The sequence below is a fragment of the Sitophilus oryzae genome, unplaced genomic scaffold (genome assembly GCF_002938485.1).
Source record: "Sitophilus oryzae breed Bouriz unplaced genomic scaffold, Soryzae_2.0 scaffold_863_pilon_pilon, whole genome shotgun sequence".
NCBI lineage: Eukaryota > Metazoa > Arthropoda > Insecta > Coleoptera > Curculionidae > Sitophilus > Sitophilus oryzae.
In genome coordinates this window covers 388,157-408,897 of record NW_022147487.1, presented here as the reverse complement: position 1 = coordinate 408,897, position 20,741 = coordinate 388,157, and the positions used below count along the sequence as shown (strand labels likewise).

The 20,741-nt window shown below is 33.7% G+C and overlaps 1 protein-coding gene across 1 annotated transcript in view; it reads left to right on the top strand.

The window, feature by feature from the left end:
• Positions 1–200: 200 nt before the first annotated feature.
• The window catches only part of LOC115890345 (protein decapentaplegic-like), a 114,657-nt gene continuing 94,116 nt past the window's right edge, over positions 201–20,741 (top strand). The window contains exon 1 of the mRNA XM_030910539.1: positions 201–758. The gene's annotated coding sequence lies outside the window, so the exon portion shown is untranslated. The remainder of the gene's footprint in view (positions 759–20,741) is intronic.

The following is a 20,741-nucleotide window of genomic DNA, read 5'->3' as shown; positions in this document are numbered from 1 at the left end:
ATTGAAAAAAATATTAATAAAATTCCAAGAGAATCGAAACTACCCTTGTCGTAAGAGATCGCCTAAGAGTCGCGCTCTCTGTATCGATATCGATTCCTGCAACACACCGTCCGCATGGTTTCTCCTGCTGCCGATGGCGAATCGATCTCCAACCTGCTACAGAAAGACGCGACCCAACCACACCATCGTCCACCTGTCGTTCGAGTTTCAGTTTTATCCTTCAAACGGGTAATATCCACCTGGTTTGACGTGCCACGACCGAGAAGAGAATGTGGTACGTCGTCCGTAGGTACCACCACGCAGAACCGACACCAGCAGATTCCGCAAGCAGCAGAACCACTACTACTGCTAGCTAGCAGTCGACGTCGCGAGATTATATCCTACCAGTTGTTGTTATTGTTATTAAAGTCGTCTTTAAGTCTACAAAACGCGCATTAAAATAGTGTTTAAAGTAATAAAAAGTGAAACGGCCGCGTGTGGGTGTCAATTTCCTTAGTTTACCCGATCTTTAGTACGCTGCAACCGAAAAAACGGTTCTTTTTAGTGTTCTCGCTACCGCAGTGTCGTAAACGCTCGAAAACATTCCGTACTCGCATGTTGAATTAGTGCTATAGTGTCAACACAGTAGTGTTTTACTTGATTTGTGTTTGTTCGTACCAAGTAACAGACATGTAGTCTGCAAAAACTAACATTTATTCAGCGACAGCCACAAGGAGAAACCAGATATTTTTGGAATTCGAATTTAATTTTACTAAAAGGTAATTATCATCAGAAGCTTCATTATAATGTATAATTATCTTCCGTCTCACTCGGTTTTGTACCTGTAAGTTGAGATAAAATACGGGCAAGATCAAGTTTTATATAACTTAAGTTGAATCTTGTTTTCTGTATATCTGTTACATTAAAAACATACAGAAAGTGTTTGTTTCTTATTGAGGTTATGTAGTATTTATCCATTCTCCATCTTTGTTTTTGATGTAGACTGCATGGAACACGTAGAAATTGAATCCAGAAATGTTTTTTCCTTTGTTTTTGATGCTATCCCCTTATACTTGTTCTCTATAACTTACAAGATAAACCATGTTCAAACTATATAGGTACTGTATCACTTGATACTGTTGAATTGAAATATGAGCTAGAGCAAGTTTCATCTTGTTTTCTGTACCTCTGTAGCATTAAAAACATACAGAAAGTGTTTGTTTCTTATTGAGGTTATGTAGTATTTATAATTGTTCTTTTATTGGCCCTGATTGGCTGCACTGAAACCATATTAAACAAAAACACTAGAAAATATATCTAGTGTTCTACAGCAGAATATTTTATTTCGGAATTTGTTAAAGAGGGGTGTTTTTGCTTTTGCTAAATCCACTCTTACTCATGAGAGAATGAGCATTGTGGTCAATAGATTTCACACTCTTGTCGTGGCAACAGCATGACCGAGTTTCCTTACGTTCACCCATCCATCCTCTCGGATCCTCTAAATTCGCTTAACTCGATCGGTGATCTATCGGGAACCAATGTTTCAACGTATTTATAGTTTCTGTAGTTTTCTCGGATATAAGTTATATAAAGACAAAAGACATCATAGAGAAATATTAATCAACACTCAAGTCTACAACATGTAATCATCTACTTCAGTATTTATCTCCAAAGTGAGCATTTAGTTGAAACAATAATAAATTATTTTTTTCCATGGCAACTGTTAAAATTGCCTTATATCTATCAAAAGTAGTAGATAAAATAGTACTTTAACCGCAAGAGGAGATTAAATAATACTTTAACAGCGAAGATACGTTGTAACGTTTTCTTGACACAATGCAAACGGCAGCTTTTCGTCTTTGCGAGCAGTCGTAGGTTCGTTTTTTTTATTTTCTTTATTAGGTGTTATAATTAATCAATAAAACAATAATTATTGGGCGCCAGGACATTCACTTAGAAATAATAGATCTCTTTACCCCAAATTAAATTTATTTATAATTAAAAAAATATTAAACAAGGACAGTAATTGATGTGGATGAAGGAATAAGTAGTCAACATTTAAATGTATGATAAAAAACTACTATCACTTGTTTTGTTGATTAAAAATCATTGACATATTAATATTAAATTACGCAAAATAAAATTAAATGAGTACCCAAACTAACGCAGTTCATGAACCTTGTTGTATGCGCACATAATTCCGTAAATCACTCAAAAGTTAATTAAATAAATATGTCACACAAGTGACACCATCACAAAATACTTGACAAGATATTAAAATATATAAAAATTTGTATATTTAAAATTAAGAAAGCTATATTTTAATAATGAAATCCAAAAATGATATCCAATAATTACATAATTAATTAGGTAATTCGTCAACAGTACGTAAATAGATTTGAAATGATTTAACAAAAAAAAATGAAATCTGGCCTGATTATCCGGTGCAATTCCAGGCTTTGGCTCATCCTTCGGGATGGTGTGTGGACGCTAGGTGTGGGAGCTCATCCCCAATCTACCACAGCCTCGAACAGCCCCTTGCAATACCACCAGCCATGTGGAAATCAAACATGGATCATAGATACAGGCTCTCGTACCCTCACGATGCTGAGGGTTTACTCAAAAATTAAACTTATGACAGGACAACCAAAACCACGTTTAGAAAATCACCAAAATACCCATGAAATCTTAAAATTGATTCCTTCCCCAAATGCCAGGAACCATTAGGACTACATTTCAAAGGTTAATAGAATTAAAAAGTTTAAACTTTCTCGGATGACTTCAGATAAGTATGTCGATGTTTAAGCCACGAAATCTGAATCAAAAATGGTGACTTCCGATAGTCAAGAAGATGCTCTAGTTCTGCGCAGACAAGGGCAAGTACGATCAACAGAGTATCCGAAATTAGTCACAACTAATTCGGTAGGCTGTATGTTGGGTTGCCAATAGTATCGTTTTATTAAAACGTTACAACTTCTCGCACGTTTTTTAATTGTTTCCATTTTTGAAAAAAACTGTATTCCTTTTCATAAGTTATTCGGAATTTAAATGGAAGTAGTTTGGATATGGCGTCTGTCGCCTCAGCCTGAATATCTGTTGGCAATTTACTTATTTCGTTTTGAGCCATTTCTAGCTCAAGTTCAATCAGCAATCGACACGAAAGAGAATTAAAAAATATTGACTCAAAACTGACAACTAAAGAGACAGCTTTATTTATTTGTCAAATTACATAGAAACCAACGCCAACCCAGCACAATATTTTTTACTCGTAATAAATTTCTTGAAATAATAATTTCTGAATATTTTTTAAAACGTAACTGGCTATGGAAAAAAATATTGTTTATACACGACGATAAAATTGCATTATCGTCTCCCGAAATCGTGGATTAATCATTTCGGTATAAAAAATAACTATTTGTACAAATAATTTGGTGATTTTATCCAATGACTGTTATCTTTACATAATATCCATAGTTAAATGGATTGTAATGTTTTCGGTCATTTTAACATACGAGCTACTTAGTCTTAATTGCATGGTATTTAGTGGTATTTATCCAATATTAACAACCGATTTTAACTAAGAAGGTTTTTAACGTTCCACTTTCTTTTCCAGCATAAACAATTTAAGAGAAATATTTAGATAATTATATCGCTAGGTAATTAAATGTGCTTTTTACAAGCGCTGCCACTGTTAATATTTGGAATGTTATTTTGACAAAAATAAATTCTTCTTAAGGCCAACTGGCAGTAAGCGCAATTAAAAAATAAAGTAGTGTACGGGCTAAGTAACTGACGTCTATGGCTTGACCTCCGCCAAAATTATCATCGATTGTCATTTCTCAGCCGTCTTTGACGCCTTTTTTTATCGTATGGTATCACTAAAAAATAAAAAAAATATGATATTTAAAAGGTGTTATGATAGGGTAAAAATAATATGTTCAGACACAATTTAAAGTTCCCAGAAATAATAATTTTGTGTGCCTGGGTGAAATTCCTTTTTGATCTTTTATAATTAGTGTTAATTTTTGAATGAAGTTCTCTGAGATTCAATCGTGTCTAGAGATTGCCCTCGACAAAATTACCATCGATTGTCATTCCCAGCCGTCTTTGACGCCGTTTTTTTTTTGATCAGACGGTATTACAGAAATATAGACATTACTAAAGTATGCTTCTTAAAAAATAAGTGCTAAATCTGACCCACTTTTTCACAACATTCCAATGCCACTATTACACGCTCTTAGCCATCTAAACTAACTTCTTCTTCAATCTCGATATAAAAGAGTGAAAGAGATAGAGACACTGTATAAAATAAAAATTAAGTACTTTAAGAGGTTTTTATTGCTTTACGCGTTTGTAGAATGGTGTAATAACCAGATGGAATTCCCTAAAATCTTTCTCGGCCTGTGTACGGTCTGGTAAGTGAAAGCTATTAACGGTATCTTAATTTTTATATGTAAATTTTAGTTCTTTAGGCATCGTGTTGTTTATAGCAGTTTTGAGGTGGTGTCTTGAAATTTTCTCTAGATATGACCCAAGTGGCAAAAAGAAATTCTAAAAGGATTGAATTGTTTTATAACAGTCGAATAGCGTTGTCTTAAGGACTACTTGATTTTATTAAGCGTTTGATTTCGACCATTCTGTTTTTCAATTAAAGTTGTCATATTAAACTATTTTATAGTGATTTTTACAACGTATTCTATAACGCATTAAACGATAATTTCTTTTAGTATGATATAATACTTAATAAGACAATACTATATGATAACAAACATATTATTTTATTAGACTCTTATACCCACCATGTAAGAGTTCTATAATATTCATATAACTAGTAGTCACAAGATCATATAATAGTAACTTAAACTTGTCTTATTAAAGTTGTATTACGTTGTATGATAGAACGTTTTATTGCATTAAACTACGGTGCTGTATACAACACAGTTATATAGCCTTATATGATAAAATTGTGATTAACAAAATAAATTCACTGTAATATCTGCATTATAAAACTGGTAATGTATAATATAACCTCATTTTAATTTAAGTGGTATACCTAGTTATTTATTTTGTTATTGTTGTTGTTGCAAAAGTAATATCTACGTACGAGTATAATCAATCACAGCTATTATGAATTCTGGACAAAGTTGGAAAAAACTTAACAAACGCAGTGGTAGTTATAAAGAGCATGTAAGAAAAAACTCCTCGAAATTACGGCAATAATCCCGAGAATTACCTGGATTCCCAAAAGCCAAAATCTCTCGGGTTGTCTGGCTTCTTCAAAGCATTGTTGCTACGTTGGTGTAAAAGTTTTACTGTAGTAATGTTTGTATTGTTTTATTGTTGTTTTTCTAAGTCCTTAGGTTGCCGCTCACTCGTCGGGCACGCATGAAATGCATTGCGTGCATGAATCCATGAAAATCTGATCATGTTTGTTAGTTTAAATACTAATCAAATGAGATTTGGCAACATCTATTTGTCACAAATCTCAATATGTCCAAAATAGTTTTATAGTGCCTGGAAATTCTGCGTAATGATGGATATTTATCCTATACCGTTTTATTTTACAACAAAGACTTATTTAAGGGATTCATTTATAATAAAATGGTTGCATTATAATTCGCCATGTTTAAGGCAGAATTTTTGTATGGTCTATGGCCGCCATTATATGAAGCAAAATTAAAAACATCAAAATACATTGTAAAATGTTATTTTTGGGAACTATTTTGTGATAAGATTGCCACATACAGTAATAAAGTGTTTAATTAAATTAAAAACAAGAATTTTTGAAAATTTTATTTTATTATATTGTTTAAATTTATATGTAAACCTTAATCGAAATTAAAGCGCTTTAATTTTTTGCCAAATACATGCCTATAATCTACCAGTAAAATTTTCGGCGCAACAAAAATTGTCCCTACTTTTCAAACCCTATTAATGATTTTTTATATTACATATTTGTTGTACCTTCTGGCTCTACCCGCCATCTTCATTGTCGAGTAAAGTCTCCTTTTTAACAATCCACATCCTCTAGATTCATTTTACGACACGCTTAAAATATAATTTGCTCTTGTACCTCGCTAAATGATTAAATGTTTTTATTGTTCTGTTTCTTAGATGTGACCACGTAATACACAATAAAACAAGTTTTATAATAGTTATATAACGCTATGTAAATAGTTGCATAAGAGTTGTATACCCTTTTTATAGAACTCCTATACTACTAAACGGTTGTATAAAAATGGGCCTTCTTTGGTTGTAAAGCTATCATATTACGGTCATATAGCACGTTATATGAATTGAGGTATCCTATAAAAATTATCACATAGCTGTTTATACAACCTTTATAAAATAAAATTTGCTACTTGGGAAGCTAAAAATAAGATAGAAACAGTTAGTTTATTTTAAAATCGACGATATACCCGAATATCATGATATCAGATGTATTAATATCTAATAATTAAGATTTTAATAATAGTGAACAAGAAACGAAGAAACCAAGTCATGGTAGTATTTCAGTGCCCCTAACTCCCTTAATATGCATTTTCTGCCCTACACTCATAGGAACTTTTTTTACTATTTTTAGGAGTACTATCACCCCCCGATTTTACACCATTTTTTTTACACCATTTCAATGACACCCTGTATATTCAACTTTAACATACATGAAAATTTTAAGGCGTATTATTCAGCACAATTTTTTCTGCGATTTATAAATTTGCAGTTAAAAAAAGAAAAATAAGAAAAACCAATATTTACTGATTTTTCGATACGGAGAAGTGCACTCTTATTATGCACCTCCCACATGCGAACAGTAAAAAACTAATTTTTGAAGCAATAAACTTTTCAAATTGGAATTGAGACGGAGTATAAATGTTTAAACGGCTTTGAGAGCAATATTTCGGCAATATTTCGTAGAAAACTCATTAAAGGAAGTCGACAAATTGGGTACAGATACAACAACAAGAATATACAGAATGGTTCGGAAAGTAGATCAGGCTGATTTAAGCATATTTCTGTAGCCTGGTTAAATAAAAGAAGGCTGTTATCAAAATTTATTTTTAAATTCCGTATAAAACTAGTACATATAAGGTCCGAACAACAATGATAGTTGGTTATCTTGATTTTGCTTGCTTCGTTGACAGTAAATTTAAGAAGTATATGAATTAAGTTTTGAATATTCATCGTCCGTTATCACTAGCATCAAAACAAACTAAAAATTAAATAATAGGATTATTTTTTTAAAAATAAGTCAAAATTAGTGGTTAGGTGAAAAGTGGTATAATATAATTTGATAGACAATTAAATTGTGCATCTGATTCTCCTAAAATATACAGGGCATTCCATTTAAATTAAACAAGTTATTGCCGTTTAAAGCTAGAAATTATTTAAAATAAATTTTTAGACACTGTGTATAAGGTAGTATTATTTTTATTATTGCAACACAATTACTGATCAATATATAGACTTCAGTAAATATTTAGTATTAAAAACTGTGATACCCTTGGAGAAATGAAGCCTTAAATTTTTTACTGCAATTTCACAAAATTGAAAATATTTCAAAAACGGTTAGGTTTAAGTGCAATAAACCTTAATAAAATTTACCTTTGTTTTAATCTTAGAAACTAAAAATGTAATAATATATAGGGTGTTTGGTTTGGTTTGGTTTTAAAAAAATACAACATTGATATTTTTTATTTATTGGGGACACTTTTTATCTTGTAGAAATATTTTTAAATTGTAGCTCTAATAGTCCTTCAACGAACCCAAAACTTACAATTTGCAAAAATCCAATCGTTTAGCTACAATACTCCGTGTCGTATGTGGTGAACAGCTCTGTATATATTATTTAAAGAAATCGAGATAAAAACACAAGAAAAATTAACGAATTCACTACTGTCTACACTTCAAGCATTAAGACCGCAAACACATACCAATTAATGCATCAGGATGAGTCACCAAATTGTTACTCCTTGTTGATAAATAAGACTGAAAAAGAATACTTAGCCCCTATCTCATCTGATTTTCTTCGAACGCCTTGTCTTTCTGTGAACTGCGCTTTAGTCACTGTTTGACATGCTCATCAGTTTCGATTAAAATTCAGTAGTAATAATTAAGCAACTTATTTTTTATTTGTCTCGCTGGTAGGCGTATTCGTTATTTAGATAAAAGTATTTTTAGAATAAGTTTCTAAATGAATGTTAATTTTACATGCAGTCTTGCATTCCTTAGATTAAATATCTAGTTAAACTTAGATATTGGATTTCATTCTTCTTGACTCACTTTGCAAATCTACATGGTATCTGATCTATTAGTAAAAATATTATGGAAGGAGTAAAATACAAAGATGTAGCACACTTTATTCACAAGAAAATAAATTTCATCCAATCTTTCTCTAAGTAAGATTATACAGGGTGTTTAAAAAACATGGGCCATCTCTCGTGGGGAGATATATATATATATATATATATATATATATATATATATATATATATATATATATATATATATATATATATATATATATAGTTAACACTATATATATATATATATATATATATATATACATCTATTTGTATTTTACTCCTTCCATAATATTTTTGATACTAATAGATCAGATACCATGTAGATTTGCAAAGTGAGTCAAGAAGAATGAAATCCAATATTATCTAAGTTTAACTAGATATTTAATAAATCTAGGGAATGCAAGACTGCATGTAAAATTAACATTCATTTAGAACTTATTCTAAAAATACTTTTATCTAAATAACGAATACGCCTACCAGCGAAACAAATAAAAAATAAGTTGCTTAATTATTACTACTGAATTTTAATCGAAACTGATGAGCAAGTCAAACAGTGACTAAAGCGCAGTTCACAGAAAGACAAGGCGTTCGAAGAAAATCAGATGAGATAGGGGCTAAGTATTCTTTTTCAGTCTTATTTATCAACAAGGAGTAACAATTTGGTGACTCATCCTGATCATTAATTGGTATGTGTTTGCGGTCTTATGCTTGAAGTGTAGACAGTAGTGAATTCGTTAATTTTTCTTGTGTTTTTATCTCTCGATTTCTTTAAATAATATATACAGAGCTGTTCACTCACATGCCGACACGGAGTATGTTGAAGCAAAAACGATTGGATTTTTGCAAATTGTAAGTTTTGGGTTCGTTGAAGGGACTATTAGAGCTACAATTTAAAAATATTTCTACAAGATAAAAGTGTCCCCAATAAATAAAAAATATCAATGTTGTATTTTTTAAAACCAAACCAAACCAAACACCCTATATATTATTACATTTTTAGTTTCTAAGATTAAAACAAAGGTAAATTTTATTAGGTTTATTGCATTTTAAACCCAACTGTTTTTGAAATATTTTCAATTTTGTGAAATTGCAGTAAAAATTTAAGGCTTCATTTCTCCAAGGGTATCACAGTTTTTAATACTAAATATTTACTGAAGTCTATATATTGATCAGTAATTGTAATAAAAGTCAGTAATAAATATATATATATATATATATATATATATATATATATATATATATATATATATATATATATATATATATATATATATATATCTCCTCTCTATATATACAGGGTGTCCCAGAAATGAGTGCAGATATTTTAAGGGGTGATAGATCTGGTCAAAATAAACATATTATTAATATAATATATTATATTATAATATATAATTTTCTCTTTACCATTTTTAAAATAAACTGAAAATAACCGAGTTATTTAACTTTGAAAATTTAAAAAAATAATCGCAACATTTTGAGAACTGCCGGCAGATATTGCCAACTACATCCAATTACCCGGATCAAGCCCGAATTTCAGTTAATTCGACGCACTGTGTTGCCATAGGGACAAGAAAGTGTATGTTAAAAGTAAGTCATAAAATCACAACACCTGACGAGTTTGCAGAGATTCATTACATTTTTAAGATTGTGATATTATTACATAAAATAAATTAAAAGTTAAATGTTTAATAATGTGTTAAAAAATGTGTTAAAAAAGTTAAATTAAAAAACTTACCCAACATTAAAAAAGATACTTATGACAGATTGTAACTGTGACAATTCTCTTTTTCGATATACACTTAACTAAAATACACTTCACTGTGCTGCTTTACTTGTACATGCTGTAGTTATTATAATAACTACTAAAATAACAGTGTCCCCATTTTTAACACATTATTTTCATATAGGCCTCATCACAATTTGAATCACTGATTTACAAAACTCCTTGAAAAGCACACATTACTTTGAATACCTTTCTGAATGAATAAATGTTGAGAATTATTGTCTCTCACCGCCACTTTACGAACTACTTTCAATCTAAGGAAATACATGTTTCACTCAACAATTTTAAATACATATTTTGTTTTTTCGCTATTTTTTCTATGTATTTCAACAATTCCATCGACAGCCCAATCGTCGCGTCGGCCACCGGCCAAGAGAGCGGCGCATCACTGGTAACTGCTCCTTTGTCGCGCCGCCGTGTCGAGCTTGCGTCATGCGAGGTTGCCGTAGTTTCAACAATTTCAAATTCAAGACACTCGAAGCAATCAAATTCTTATTAAATTTTAAAAATAAAACAGAACACATGAAAGGAAACAAACAAAACACAAATGAATTGGTTACTGATAGGGTCACAAAAAAGAAATTTCTAAAATGTTTATCGTAATTCAGAATTCAATACATCGAAAACAGTCCGACTAATAATCAATTCATTTTTGTTTTGTTTATTTCCTTTCATGTTTCTCTGTTTTATTTTTAAAATTTAATACGAATTTGATTGCTTCGAATGTCTTGAATTTGAAATTGTTGTAACTACGGCAACGTTGCTTACATCGTCGTCTGACGCAAGCCTGCCACGACGGCGCGGCTCAAAGGACCAGTTCACACGTGGCACTCTTGGCCAACGCGCGACGGTCGGGCTGTCAAAATACATCGAAAAAATAGCGAAAAAACAAAATACGTATTTAAAATTGTTGAGTGAAACATGTCTTAAATTGAAAGTAGTTCGTAAAGTGGCGATAAGAGACGGTATTCAAAGTAATGTGCGCTTTTCAAGGTGTTTTGTAAATCAGTGGTTCAAATAAAACAGAGAAACATGAAAGAAAACAAATATTGAATTCTAAATTACGATAAACATTTTAGGAATTTCTTTTTTGTGACCTGGTTGTGAACAATATGATGAATCATTTTCGTAAACGTCATAAACGTAATGTTTTAGTTAATTTTCGGTGGTTTTTGTTAAGTTTTCATTGAAAGGGTAAGTACTAAACATAATTAATGTGTTTTTTTTTCTATAATAATTATTAATAATGAGCACTGATGAAAATTTAACATTCTTAATTTTTGAGTAGAAATTTTTCTATGAATTTATAAATGTAGAACTATGTAGAATGTGGATAACATAGGAGGTTACAACACTGCAAGGTTTAGATACACCGTAGAGAAATCTCAGGTGAATAAACAAGTGGCTCTAAAAAGTTTTTTCAAATTTCCCGGAAAATGTCAAGAAAAATTTTAAATTTTCAACATTTTTTTTTCGCAAAAAAAACCTCATAGGCGTGTTTCTGGGGTTGAACTATACTCCAGTTAAAATATTTGCACTTATTTCTAGGACACCCCTGTATAAGTTTGTTCAGAACGTTCTACGACGTTTTCCGACACCCCTAACTTCCACTCTTCTCTATTTAGCCAGAGATCATCAGGTATTTCTCTATTTTCTAGTTCTTTATCCACACCCTCCCTCCAGCTTCGTCGCGGCCTTCCTCTTTTATTTCTGCCTCGAGGTGTCCACAGTAAAATTTGTTTTGGTATTCTGTGGTCGGGCATTCGTTGCACATGACCAAACCATATGAGTTGTTTTGTTCTTATGTCGTCCACAATTGTATGTTCTGCTCCCATAATCTCTCTTACTCTGTTGTTGGTTATTTGTTCTCTTTTCGATTTTCCAGCAGATCTCCTCCAGTAATCCATTTCGGTCGCTAATAGCATGTTCTCTGTTCTGCTTTTCAACTGCCATACTTCGCTTCCGTAAATTATTATGCTTTTCACTACCGTATTATATATGTTCTTCTTATTAGCTTTAGAGATTCTTTGATCCCACAGTACACCATTCAACATAAGATATTGCCGTTCTGCCTTGCATTATTCGATCTTTTATACCCTCGTCGAGTTTTCCATCGTTAGTTATTTTTAATCCGAGATATTTATATTTGTCACAGTTTTTTATCACGCTTCCATCCTCTAAGACTATGTTCTCTTGTGGCCACCCTACAGTCATACATTCAGTTTTGGTGGTATTTACCTCCAACCCCCATTTCTTATACTCCTCTATCAGCTTCCTTGCCATATATTCAAGGTCGTCGTGATCTTGTGCTAGGACTATCTGGTCGTCCGCAAAAAATAGGGTGTACAGAGTGTCCTCGTTTATTAGGGGGATTCCCATTCCTCTACACTTAAGCATCCATTTTTTTAGTGCCTGTTGCAGGTATATTTTGAATAGTATAGGAGATAGGCAACATCTCTGCTTGAGGCCTTTTGTAATATTTTATGCTGACAATGAGTTTCGTATTTTCATTCTAGCTGTGGTGTTCTGGTATAAGTGGTATAAGTGGTATATATGTGGTGTTCTTATTTATTTATATTTTTATGTTAGTTTTATTAATTGTGATTAATAAAATTGCGTTTATCTCATCAAGGAGGCCGAATTCGACAAAATATCAAGATCTACCTTTTAATTGGCATTAAACGGTCTACACGATTTTGATGTCAAAAGAAAAAAGTAGTGTTGGGAAAATTCGAATTAAATAATACGACTAATTCGATAGTAAATTAAAACTAACTAATTCGAATTATCTTTTTCGATATAATCGAGATAAAAATTAGTAGTATTTTATATTAGAGAACAACTGCATACGGTCGAGTCGGCCGCTCCTGGCACGTATACGTAGACGTAAAAATATAAGAAATGCGCATGCGTACGTAAACGTTTACGTATTTGTAGGCCGATTCGACCGTATGCCGTTGTTCTCTATTATATCTGTGGTTAACCGAATTACAAATGAACATAAAACATAACCTCTTATGGACGAATACGAATATTAGTAATTAGTATAGTACTATTAGTAGTATTCTTTCGTTCTGAACGAACTGAAAATTTTCACTTAAACTGATTTATAAACGGAATCGACAAAGAAAGTAACGATCCGATATAGAAAAATCCAGAAATCATTGTTATTTCCTATACCACGTAGGAATAAATCAGTTTAAGTGAAAATTTTCATTTCGTTCAGAACGAAAGAATACTACTATTATTTGGTTCATTTCCATCTCACCCAAATTTCACCGAATACCTGCCGAACACTAAAATTAGTTTTTTTCTTTTCTCTAAATAATTATTGATTGCAACTGATAAAATAAAAAGAAATATGGGTATACCGAAATATGAACGGCACGTAAACAAGGACATACTTATATCGTTTTAGAAGAAGCTTTTATTTTAGATATGAGCTTTTCAATAGGAATTGAAACAATCATAAACTCGGCACTTTTAAATTTTAAACTTTAAATTATGGTTTAATTTATTAAACGGCTTCGGCACAGTTAATAGAATACATTGAATAAAGAATATTTTTTTTTATTTTTTATTCGGTGATAGAATATAGGTATGGCAATGGTTCAGAATTTGTTTAAAATAGCCCCTAGACGAGCACTAGCTGGGACGAATTTATTTTTAGGTTAAATTTATAATACTACTAAATAATTCGAATTATTAATTCGATTGTGAAATATGAATTATTATTAATTATTCGATGGTGAAAATAATTCGATTATTCCCATCACTAGAAAAAAGTCAGTGGCGCACATGTTTTTTTTTTAAATATTCCAGTGATAATACACCTGAATATAAGAAACACAGAACAGAATAATAATAAATAATTTAAGCGAAGAGGCAGTCTGGCTTAACTTATTCTAAACGCGCTCGTACTCGTGGAGTGAAATATAGACTGTGGCGTCATCTAGCGTTAACTTTCCCATTCTCCGGCTGGGATTCTCTCACTCGCCTCGCACATATTCGTGCCCGCTTAATATAATCGGGCGTATGCGCTTCCTATGCACGATAAATCTTAGTGAAAAAGAGAGATAAGAAGAGACTGGCTGAGGAATTCCATTTGAATCTTAGAGAAATCAGTAAACCTAGATGGGATTAAAAAACTTATTTGTTGATTAAATTGTATCTAGATTGTATGGGAGGGGAGAAGGTAATTACCACGAGTTTATAGATCTATTATGTCCCCCTTTCGTGAGTTATAACACATTATTCAGTCTCAGGGCTTTGGCAAAGCCAGTATCTGAGACGGTTTTAGGGAGAGGTTAGTTCTTCATCTCCGATATCGGTCGTACCAAAGTTTATGTTACGAAAGCTTGTCGTCTTGGCGCACATATTGATGTGCCGTTCTGGTGTTTCCCCATTTTTCAATTACAGAATCATTCTACTATAAAGAGTTTTCTATTTGAACAAGCCCTTAGCGACAAAGTTAACAAAATTACCATGTACAAGCGTGTGCAGTGGCTTGTGGGTGATTTTTGATAGCTGGTCTATCCATCGGGAGGGCGAGCGGCCTCTTGGTCTTCTTTCCGGAACCTTGCCCTGTATAATGAGTTTTTCCATACAGTCAGTATCCCTCCTCATAACGTGACCGAAATATTTAAGTATACGTGACTGTATAGAAGTTGAGAGGCGTTCTGTGATGTTCAGTTCTTGGATTATGGATTCATTGGTTCGCTGGGCAGTCCAGGGAATTCTGAGCAATTCTGAACAGTACATCTCAGTTGCGTCAATTTTTTTCATTTCTGACTGTCTCATCGTCCAGGACTCGGAGCCATACATTAATATAGGAAATATATATATATATATATATATAATATATATATATATATATATATATATATATATATATATATATATATATATATATATGCTGCTATATATATATATATATATATATATATATATATATATATATATATATATATATATATATATATATATATATATATATATATATATATATATATATATATATATATATATATATATATATATATTGGGCTTACAACCTCAAAACGACCAATGCTCACTACATCAGGTTTGTTGTTGTTTTGCCTGTCGATAATCATAATTTTTGTTTTAGAGGGATTAATTTCAAGTCCAAGTTTCTCGCTTTCGTCTTCAACCAATTGTAGAAGCTGCAGTAACTCTTCTTCGTTTCCTGCTAGAAGGACCGTATCGTCTGCAAATCTGAGGTTGGTAATTTTGTGACCATTAATTGTTGTCCCCCCTTGCCAATGTTCCAATGCCCGTCTCATGATATATTCAGTATATATATTGAATAACTGACGAGATAGTATGCACCCCTGCCTAACACCACAGGTAGGCTGGAAGTCTTCCGAAGTAACGCCATTGATGGTAATTCTACTTTTGGTATTTACATAGAGATTCTGGATCAATGAAATCAAATGAAGAGGCACGCCCATTTCTTTAAGAACCATCCATAGTTTTGACCATTTGACTTTGTCAAAGCTTTCGATAGTCTATGAAAGAAATATAGAGCGGATTGTTAAATTCTCGGGCCTTTTCGATAATCTGACGGATATTCAAAATTTGTTCACGTGTTCCTCGACCTCTTGTGAATCCTGCTTGCTCTGGAAGGATTTGTGGTTGAATATACGGTTCTGTAGGAACCATAGCTGTTATTATTAAATTTCTCAGCAAAAAGCAACATATCGCAAATTTGTTTTTATCAGTAATCTGCAATCTCAGATTATTGGAGGCTATTTATTTATCAGGTGCAGCTGGTAATGTCTTAAAATCCATGTTTTTTAATTAGCAATCTGCTCGAAATGTGCTAATCACTGGAAAACAACCAACTACACACGATTACTGATTGATCATGTAACGTTTTTAGTTCGTTACATGTCTTTGATTATGATATATGATGTCTGGGCACAACCCTGTTATTGTTTGGCACAACCCTGTTATTGTTTGACACAACCCTGGTATCGCTCTGTGGGAGCACGCACTGTCAACATCGCTTCTGTCAATTCTCTGTGATCTAACTTCACTTTTGGTTGGACCGTTTGGCCTCTTAGACGCCATTAGTCCCAGTGTTGAGAAATGGTGGTCATTTAAATCTGGCTGTATTATCTGAATCAGCTGCCATTTCGAAGCTACAGGTAAAGCTGAGTTATTTTCCTTTTAGATTCGATATTATTAGTGAATATTTTTAGGGTAGGGTTACGGATGTCCCAACTTGTATTTGTATTTGGCTGGCACGTTGGCTTCCCTTTGCTTTTGTCCTCCAGATGTCATTTGGAAGAAAGGACAGATTGTTTATTATTTATTGAGCCCTCGGAAGTATTTCGAGGTAGGTTCATTTTGTTTATTAGACGGTGTTTGATTTTAAACAAGAGTTTCGTGTTCTTAGGGTCTTACGGACGGACATTGTCTTACAGACAAGTGTCCAAGGTATGGACTATTTTTCAAGGTCCTAGTAGTGTTCTCTTGTGCCACTATCTTATGGACGGATGTCCCATGGACAAGTGTCCCCAGTAGGATTGATTTGTCTTACACATAGAGTGCCCCAGCGTGGATGTGCCTTGAGCCCCGTGCTGCTTCACTCCCATTTCTAAGCCTAGTCAGTAGCTACGGCTGTAAGGATTCATGGTGTCCTCAATCTGGCCCCTTTTGTTGTTTTGGCCAACAGGATCGCCGACAGACAGTACAGAGATGCTAGACCACCTCACGCTGCTACTGTTTGAAGCAAGGTTACATAAAAGAACAGCTAAGTGTATATTTAAGTTCTAGTTTTACATTTAACAGCTAAAACATTTTCAGTCTTAAACAATAACGTACCTACATCTTAAGTAATATCGTACAGACTATGTTCAGTGGTTAGATTGTTAAGAACATTCATGTCAATATAATCTTTAAAATATAATTTAGATCTTAGGTTTCATTGCATTACGTCTTTTAATGGTATTACTTTTATAGATATTATTGCACTATTTTAATAGATGGATAATCAAACATAGATTCTAGAATCTACAGGTTGTAACATCTTCGATTTAGCATCATATGGAATATATCAAATTAATTAAAGTAATGCTACATTTTATATTTTCTCTTAAACTTTACATGTCCTGTATTTTATCGTAGTTGTTTTCATTGATATTTAGTACGACTCTTACCACCACTTTCTTTGACATATAATCACTATATATTTACTAGAACTCTACAATGTCATGTATCAGCAAAGAACGTCATGAATAAATATAGTCATTAGTTTTAAGTATTATACAACTGTGTTTTCTTTCTCTGTACATGCCTGGCGCCCAATATCCATATATCTTTTGTTAATTATTACTGATTAATTTTCTCTCTAGTGAAATATCTTATCCCACGACTGCTCTCCGATGAAAAGCTGCCGTTCGCAGTGGTAGTGGTTTAAAAAACGCTTCAATCATAAAAATATACGAATTACAGATATAGATTAAATTAATCCGATTTAGAAACTTGCGAAGAAAGAAACAATATTTTGAACGCATCGTAAATCGCCGACGTATTATTAGTCTAATACGTCGGTACTTTACGCGACTAATACGTCGGCAAATTCCGAATATGCTGCCGAAAAACCGGCATCAAAAAACCATAATCCCGGAATGTAAGGATTGAAAGCACTAGCCTCTACCTTTACGTATTTCTGTGGCATTCGAATGCACAAGCCGCGGTGCCCGCGAGTCTGTCCGCCGCATCGAATTATACGCAACAGGTGCGTTTCAAGACCTCTCCCCCCGCCGCACTCCTCCTCACCCCTCGCCCTCCACGATTTCTGCTCCTGCTTGTTCTCACTGGAAACTGGTCGCGTCCGTCCGCCGCGCCGTTCATTCCCATGTGTTCGGCAACGGTTCATAAAATAAGACTCCTCTTCTTCTTTTCTTCTTCTTTCTGCCCTGTGTTGCTTCTTTCGCCACAGCTCGGTCGCATTGTTTAATATTAATACGGCCTGCAGAGACGCATTGACGGAATTTGTCGACAAATTATTTTCTGTTGAAAAAGAAATTTTAAGTTCAAGTGTTTTTCCGCCATATAATATATGTATAATATAAATTATTGTCAAAAAATTTTACTAATTTGTAGACAAAGTAAAGTAAACAAACAAAAGAGAATCCAAAACAAGTATACAAATTATTACATTTTCAGTCTTATTGTTTAAAATAAACATTTATAAATGTTTACAATGTCAAAGATTCGCATAGTCCGTTTCGTAGCCAGTTGTCGTCGTAAAGAATATCCGAGGCGTGTTTAGGGTTCTTTGAGCAATTAAAATGGCGCAACTACTATGCAGAATTACTGACAGAAAACCGACCAGAATTCCAAGCAGTAGAAGATGAGAACAACCTTGCAGGCACTTTAATGATAAGCGAAAGAAAAGTACATCAAAGTCTCAAAAGAATGAAAAATGGACGGTCACCAGGTCCTGGTAATATTGTAGCCGAATTGTTAAAGTGTGGAACCCAAAGACTGCGCTGGCGTCTGGCAGAGCTATTTAACCAGTGCTGCCTGCAAAGTAAACTACCCCGAGAATGGCGAGTGGCTCACATAGTGTCCATCTTTAAAAGGGAAATCGTAACGACCCCACTTGTTATAGAGGCCTAGAGCATTAACAGTTCGGTCAGCAGACTTTTTGGAAAGGTGCTACAGGGTAGGCTCAGGGACAGTATTGGTGACAAATCTCGGAAGACCAAAGCGGATTCACACCGGGGAAATCTTTCACAGATAACCTTTTTGTCCTGCAGCAGGTGATGGAAAAAAAGATAGCAGTAGATCAAGAAGTCCATCTAGCATTTATTGATTTGGAGAAAGCGTACGACTCTATTCCCCGCAGCAAGATATGGGAAGTATTGAATATCTTAGAAGTAGATAGACCTTTGCTTAAGATAATAAAATAGCTATATAAAGAAAATGAATCGTACGTTAAGATAGGACACAGGCTATCTAATCCAATTAACACCACAAAAGGGTTGCGACAAGGATGCAGCTTATCTCCTCTGATCTTCAACGCTTACGTCGAATTAGCCCTTAGGGAATGGAAGACGAAATATCAAGGTATGGGAATACCCATTGGGGACAACACACTATTTACCCTGAGCTTTGCAGACGATCAGGTCGTGATTGCGCAGGACTCATACGATCTAGAGTTCATGACTAAGAGGCTTTATCAAGTATACAACAAATGGGGACTTCAGGTTAGTCTAAAGAAGACCGAATACTTAGCTGTCAATTCCAACACTTGTTTTGAAGTCTTCATTAATGATAACGTCCAGATTCAACAAGTAGACAAATTTAAATACCTGGGTGCTACTATCAACAACGAGGGTTTGGACAAAGAAGAAATACAAAACCCGAATTCAGAAGAGCAAACAAGTTATTGGATGTCTTAACAGCCTCTGGTGGGACTGAAACTTATCTGCAACAACTAAAAAGAGACTTGGAAGAACATTGGTGGAGTCAGGTTCTTTGCTATGGTTCAGAGCCAGGACTCTGAGTGCAGACGCGAAGCGCAAAATCCAAGTTGTTGAAATGGACTACCTTAGAAGAAGTGCAGGTATATCTAGGATGGAAAAAAAGACAAAACATCGAGGTCAGGCGTATCATGAATGCATCGGAGGAGACAGTACTGGATCGAATCGAAAATCCAGCTTAAAATGGTTTGACATGTTCTGCGTATGCCGGAGAACAGGTGGCCAAAAAGAGTTTTTCAATGGGCTCCCAGGGCAGAAGAAAGAGAGGTAGACCTAGAAAATCCTGAACGGAACGGTTATGGAAGCAATGGCAGCTCGTAACCTAGAAGCTGATGACGCTCTAAATCGAGATGTGGCGTAGGGTAACGGAAGGCAGCAATAGGCTGTAGTTGGAAAATGAGTATTAAATACTTAAAACCAAATCCGCTTTATATATATATACAATGTCAAAGAACAAAAAAAAAAACAAAAATAAGATTCAAAAATATTTACTATATTTCTAGTGAATATAGTAATAGCAAATATTAGACCAGTATTTACAAGATCAAATTCGATCATCAAAATATAAGTCATTTGCGGGGTAGAAGGCCTTGTCTACTAAATAAGATTTCAATGCTTTGCGAAATGAAGAAAATGATGGCAGGTAATTGTGCATTTTTCTCGTGTTGTATAATATTGAACTTTTAACTAACTCTGAGCGTAAGGTAGGTAGATAAAGATCTTGCTCCGCGTTCTTGAGTGGATAAGTTTGAAATGGCTTTTCTTGAGAAGCTGATACATACTTACGTATTAGGCAAACGGATTCAAATATAAATAAGGAAGGAAGAGTTGGTAAAACTGGCCGAAAAAGTCCTGGCAATGAGTTCTGCTGTTTAGTCCCAGTGAATATCGAGCAGCTCTCTTCTGGAGCTTGAAAATGCGATCAAATTGAGTCGCACGACACGTACCATCCCAGAATGGAAGGACATATATCTGAGGTGCGACTCAAAATATGCATAATAAACAGTTCTAGCCACTGACAAGTCAAGTTCCTTAGAAACAGATCTTAATGTAAAACAGGCAGAGCTTAATTTTTTCAACAAAGCGTCGATATGCATGATCCATTTCAGAGAATTGTCTACAACAAGCCCTAAGACACACTAAATCACCACCATACAC